The sequence below is a fragment of the Cucurbita maxima genome, unplaced genomic scaffold (assembly GCF_002738345.1).
Source record: "Cucurbita maxima cultivar Rimu unplaced genomic scaffold, Cmax_1.0 Cma_Scf00032, whole genome shotgun sequence".
Classification (NCBI taxonomy): domain Eukaryota; kingdom Viridiplantae; phylum Streptophyta; class Magnoliopsida; order Cucurbitales; family Cucurbitaceae; genus Cucurbita; species Cucurbita maxima.
The window spans coordinates 1,284,959-1,292,351 of NW_019272048.1; positions in this window are offsets into that span (position 1 = coordinate 1,284,959).

Here is a 7,393-nt window from a genome sequence, read left to right on the forward strand (position 1 = left end):
CGTCATACTCTGTACATACAACTTCACCTTTTCTAACCTAATCGGTTTTCCCCTTGGCCAATATAGTCTCTCTCATTTCCTTCCCAATCAACCCATCATCCTTCACAGAAACCCTAATCTCAGGATCCTCATCAGTGTTCTCTTCAGAAATATACGGAATCTCGACAAGCCCATCAACCTTTTGCAGAGATTTACCTTCGGAATCTGGGTGCCGCACTGGCCTATTCGCCAACCATGTTGCCGCAGCCCTTCCTGCCAAAATTGGCTCCTTCGCCCAGTGTGGCGACTCTTCCGGCTTCAACATTGTCTTTGTCCGTTGCTCTAGGTTTCCCCTTCTACTTCTTGGGGTTAGAAATATTCTCACCAGAGCCAAGGCAGCATCGTCGCTAAGCGACACCCCTTCTACTTCTTGGGGTTAGAAATATTCTCACCAGAGCCAAGGCAGCATCGTCGCTAAGCGACAGTCCCTCTTCATGGGTTAGACATATTCTCGCCGAAGTCAAGGCAGCATCGCCGCTGAGCGGCGATCCCTCTGCAATTTTTGATGGCCAAGAAAGTGTTTCTCTACATCTCCTCTGAACCAGGTTGTTGATATCTTCACGAAAAGTGTTTCTCAACCTTTTTGAATTTTTCAGATTCAAGCTTCACGTTCGTTTAAATCCGACGCTTAGCTTGCGGTGGGGTGTTAAGGATATTTAGTAATAAATTATAGTTTACCATATATATTATATTTGATATTTTATTATAAGGCAAATATCTAATATTTGCCTTATTATCATAGATATCTTTCCATTTATTGTTATTTCCATTTATTACTCTTTTCATATCCTTGTAATTTATTTGATTATAAATAAGATAACTTTCACACCATTTACATGTGGTGGATTAATCAAACATTCACATAACGTTAAATTAGAGGTTTAAATTTTTTTATCTTACATAACGTTAAATTACTAAAAACCCATCGTGAGAATTATAATAAAATGTTGAATAGAAATGAATGTTGTCTCACGTTTAGTAAAAATTATTAGGTAAAACCATGTAAGGGTGTTCATATGCCCGATAACTCGACCAATTCAGACTGTCCAACCCTTGAGTTTGTTTTTTTTAAAAAAAAATCTAGAATTTGGTGTAGTTGTGAGTTTATATTTTTCAACCCGAAAATAGGTTACAACATAGCCCAATCGTACCATACCCTACTTTTAAAAAAAATTAAACGTTTATAATTGATGTACTGTGACTTATATCATGGATAAATAAATTTTTTAAAAGCAACTAAAAGAACGACCCGACAACTCGACTCAACCCAACCCAACAGTAGAATATTAAGTTACGTTAAGTTACGGACTCTATTCCCGTTTGTTTAAATAACCAACTCACCCTAACCTAAAATTTCAGATTAGTCGAAAAGATTTTTCCAGCTCAATTCAACCCAACCCGTGTACACTTTTAAAACCAAGCGTAACTAGCTCGTTTTAATAAGACATCAATTACCCGTCTAAAATTTTGAATCGAACAATTTAAAAAAGAATTAAAAATAGTATTTTTAGATGAAAAAGTTGAGAGTAGTTTGTTTTGGCAAAGATTTTCTTGCTAGTTTTCTCGGGAAACAAACAGAAAATAAGAGCAATTCTAGTTTTGTCGTTTAGTGAATGATTGACGGCGGTTTCATTGTGTAATCAAAAGACATGTGAGGGTCTCCTCCGCCACTTGCATTTATCCACGGCGGTGTTGACCGTTGAATTTTACTTTTTTTTTCTTTTTTTTTTAATATAAAAAAACGAATATTACGTAAAAATAAATAATAATAAGTTGACCAACCATTCTTTGAATATCTTGAATATATTCTTTATTTATAAAAATAAAATAAAATAGAATAATCCAAGTAATTTCACATTATAATTTTTTTTTTTTATAATTCTTGTAAATTTTGACTTACGATAGAAGTTAGCTACGATACCCATTGAATTCAGTGTCATTGTAACCGTACAATAACGATTAGCTATGATATCAGTTCATATCTGACACTGAACTCAATATCATCATTTTTTTACTATGTTGGTTTATAATGATGTTAGTACCGACATTCTGTGTCTAAACCCATGTGAGTTTTGAACCGACCTCTTTTCTCGATCTAATTGAACATGATATGGTGACAATTTATTTTGAAAACGTTATAAAAGAATTTTTATTCTATATTTTTTTATTTTTAATATAAATCATCTTTAATAATATTTTATATAAAAAATATAATATAATATTTAACTTAATTTGTAAATAAAATATTGGGTAAGACATGAATATTTATAATTAGTGAAAATAAGCTCAAAATTTTGTAATTATTTATTTATAATTTTTGAGTGTCGGTGAGAAAAAAAAAAGGCTAAAATAATTACACAAATGTGATGATTAAATAAGAGAAAAATAAAATAAAAAAATAATTATGTGAAGAAAAAGAAAAAGATGGATAAAAAAACATTAATTAAAAATGGAAGCTTTTGTGAATGCCACCGACAAAGCTTTGATTAGATCAACAAATTTGGCTCTCCCTCCACATGGAAGCCATCCCTCCACTTTTTAAATAAATAAATTAATTTTTAATAATATATATATATATATATATATATATATATATATATATTTCTTTCACTAAATTAATAAAAATATCCTTAAACGTTGCATTTGTTTCAAAAACATCCTTAAATTTTCTAAAAAGTCTAAAAAATAATATAATTGTTAACTCGGAGTGGAACAAAAAAATATATATGAATTTTAAAAAGTTCAAAAATACCCTTGTCGTAGTATTTTGCTTAGAAAAGTTAAAAAAAAATTTACCGTCAAAATATATATATATATATATATATATAGAAACCGTCTATCTACACTTCATAAATTATTTTCAAATTTTTTAACGTTATTTTTGAAACATGGTACTAACGATAAGTATTTTTTTTTTATTTTTTAAAAAAGTTTTAAAGTTATTTTTTAATTTTTTTATAAAAAAATTAACGATAATAATGAAAATTTTGAAAACTCAAAAATATTTTTTAAACTCGTTTTTAAGGATTTTTTTTTTTAATCTAAGGGTATTTTTGAAACTTTTATAAATTTAGGGGTATTTTTGAGACAAAGTATAAAGTTGAACGTGTTTTTATTAATTTATTTTATTTATTTTTATTTGATTTCTTATATTTGGGATTTAGTAAATGCCCTTCGTAAGGGCACCTACCCTAAGACTTTAGGGTTAAGAAGGGAAAGGGAGACTCGATTATTAGGTAAGAAAATTAATTCAAAATGTCTAATTCTCTCTCCTTTAAAAGTCAACACAAAAAGGGACCAAAACTCTCAAATCTTACCTAATACATTTTTATAAATTTTAATAATTATAAAAATAAATAAAATTAACCAATTCAAGTATAGCTCAATCGATAAAGATATTAATTATCCTTCAACTTTTTATTTTATAATTTTTTAATTAATTAATTTTTTTCACGAGTTACAATTAATTACCCTAAAACCCTAATCACAATAATGTGAAAACTTTATTTATTTTAACTATACATTCAATTAACTCTAAAAATGTGACTAATCGAGATTATTCATTTCTACCCTATGGTTAACAAAATATATGAATAAGTGTACTGTTTAATTATCATGAATAAATGTAATAAACTTACTCCCGTATTATTTATAACACCATATGTATCGATATTAGAGTTAGATATCAGGTGGTGTGCATGTGAGGATGTTGAGCCCTGAAGGGAGTTGACACCGAGCGGTGTGCAAGCGAGGATGTTGGTCCCCCAAAAAGAGTGGATTGTGAAATCCCACATCGATCGGAGATGGGAATGAGTTGTAGCGAGGACGCTGGGCCCCAAAAGAGGGAGGATTGTGAGATCCCAGATTGGTTTGGGAGGAGAACGAAACATTATTTATAAGGGTATGAAGACCTCTCCTTAACAAACGTGTTTTAAAAACCTTGAGGGGAAGCTTGAAAGGAAATGCCCAAAAAGGACAATATCTGTTAGCAGTAGACTTAGTCATTACACCATATGCCTAGAACTTCGATGGATATGATAACTAAGAAAAATTTAAAATAAGACAGATTCGTGTTAGTCGGTGGGAAAAACCTTTACTCTTAAAAGAAAGAAGTAAGTAACGTGTTGTATTAGAATGCGGAGGCGTACCTGAACATCATAATTTAATTAAAAATAAAAATAAATAATAAATAAGTAAAAAGGAGTCGTGGTCACATTGTATGGGGCTCGTAACCCAAAAGAACTTGAAAGTTTGATTCCCAGGGCTACGACATTTCCATTGGATCATGCAATTCTGTACTCTACACATTATAATTGAATAAATTAGATGGAAATTTTTAATGTTGAATAAAGTAGATGAAAAATTTATTTCTTCAAAAACAGACTAAAACCTTTGAGTCAGCCCAATAATTATTTTATTTAATAACTCCAAATATATTTAAAAATATATAATACACAAAAATACATTATTAAAGGAAATTTCATTTATCTAAAAAATAACCTTTAATTTTAAAGATTTTAATGCCCTTCAACTTAAAAATAAATAAATAAATAAAAATAATAATAATAAAATAATTTTATTTTTTTTTAAAAAATTGAAAATACATTTAATATTGATTTTTAACACTGATTTTAGATGAAAATGGTTAATAATTTCTTTAAAAAATATAGCTTGATTTTCAAAAAGTAAAAAAAAAAAAAAACCTTTTTAATTAATTTTTTTTTGAAAAAATAAAAAATATTCTTACAAAATAAATAAATAAACAAATAAATAAATATATATAATCATTAATATCCTATTTCAAAAGTATTTACCCTTAAACAGTTAAGGAATTGTTATGAATTTTTTAGAAGGTTTAAAAGTATTTTTGAAAATGATTTTTATCTAAAATTAGAAGATATTTTTATTAATTTAGTTTTTTTTAATTAGGGATTTTGGAGAAATGAGGAAATAATTTATTTGTTTCAAAATTGGATAATCAATGCTATTTTTAAAATTTTAAATATTGATGGGCATTTTAGTCATTTAATTGATCAACATTTTTAGATTTTAATGCATGCGGTAGTCATGTGGATCCATCCATGTGAGCACTAAGTCTTAATTATAGAGCCAGAGCAATGAAATTCCATCAATAACCTTAGCCCTAAAAGTTTTCCATTTTCCAGATAATTAATATTGGGAAACAGATTTCCTGAGTGGAAGATAAAGGTTTAGACAGGCTTCATTTTCACTAGTAATGATGTCCAAAAATTTATACACAGAAATAAAATATATCCTAAATAATCAAATAAACATGTCATAATTGAAAAAAAGGGGTAAAATATGATTATATATATATTTTTGTATTTTCTTAGTACGTAAAGATGTGAGAACTAAAGGGAACAAAACATTTTTTATAAGGGGTGTAGAAACCTCTTCCTAGCAGATGCATTTTAAACTGTGAGGCTGACGATGATATATAACAGACCAAAGCAGACTGGGATTAGTTCAAACACTCAGGACCAAGAAGCATAGCTGCTATTTCACCTATCTACTAGCAGTGGGCTTGAACTGTTACAAATGATATCAAAACCAGTGACCAGATGGTGCGAGACATTGGTCAAAGTAAGGATAGACTCTCTCCATAATAGATACATATTAAAACGGTAAGGCTAACGACGATGCATAATAGACCAAAGCAGACAATATCTGTTAGCAGTGGACTTGGATTATTACCAATGGTATCAAAGCCAGACACTGGACAGTGTGCCAACGAGGATGCTGGACCCCCAAATGGGGTAGATTGAGATCCCACACCAGTTGGAGTAGGAAACGAAGCATTCCTTAAAAGAGTGTAGAAACCTCTTCTTAGTAGACACATTTTAAAACTATGAGACTGACGACAATATGTAACGAGATAAAATATACAATATTTATTGGCAAAGAGCTTGGACTTGAGCGATTACAAAAGGAGTGACATCCTATTTTGGAGAAGAAATATATATATATATATATATATATATATATATATATATATATATATATATATATATATATATATATATATATATATATATATATATATATTTCTTCTCCAAAATAGGATGTCACTCCTTTTGTAATCGCTCAAGTCCAAGCTCTTTGCCAATAAATATTGTATATTTTATCTCGTTACATATTGTCGTCAGTCTCATAGTTTTAAAATGTGTCTACTAAGAAGAGGTTTCTACACTCTTTTAAGGAATGCTTCGTTTCCTACTCCAACTGGTGTGGGATCTCAATCTACCCCATTTGGGGGTCCAGCATCCTCGTTGGCACACTGTCCAGTGTCTGGCTTTGATACCATTGGTAATAATCCAAGTCCACTGCTAACAGATATTGTCTGCTTTGGTCTATTATGCATCGTCGTTAGCCTTACCGTTTTAATATGTATCTATTATGGAGAGAGTCTATCCTTACTTTGACCAATGTCTCGCACCATCTGGTCACTGGTTTTGATATCATTTGTAACAGTTCAAGCCCACTGCTAGTAGATAGGTGAAATAGCAGCTATGCTTCTTGGTCCTGAGTGTTTGAACTAATCCCAGTCTGCTTTGGTCTGTTATATATCATCGTCAGCCTCACAGTTTAAAATGCATCTGCTAGGAAGAGGTTTCTACACCCCTTATAAAAAATGTTTTGTTCCCTTTAGTTCTCACATCTTTACGTACTAAGAAAATACAAAAATATATATATAATCATATTTTACCCCTTTTTTTCAATTATGACATGTTTATTTGATTATTTAGGATATATTTTATTTCTGTGTATAAATTTTTGGACATCATTACTAGTGAAAATGAAGCCTGTCTAAACCTTTATCTTCCACTCAGGAAATCTGTTTCCCAATATTAATTATCTGGAAAATGGAAAACTTTTAGGGCTAAGGTTATTGATGGAATTTCATTGCTCTGGCTCTATAATTAAGACTTAGTGCTCACATGGATGGATCCACATGACTACCGCATGCATTAAAATCTAAAAATGTTGATCAATTAAATGACTAAAATGCCCATCAATATTTAAAATTTTAAAAATAGCATTGATTATCCAATTTTGAAACAAATAAATTATTTCCTCATTTCTCCAAAATCCCTAATTAAAAAAAACTAAATTAATAAAAATATCTTCTAATTTTAGATAAAAATCATTTTCAAAAATACTTTTAAACCTTCTAAAAAATTCATAACAATTCCTTAACTGTTTAAGGGTAAATACTTTTGAAATAGGATATTAATGATTATATATATTTATTTATTTGTTTATTTATTTATTTTGTAAGAATATTTTTTATTTTTTCAAAAAAAAATTAATTAAAAAGGTTTTTTTTTTTTTT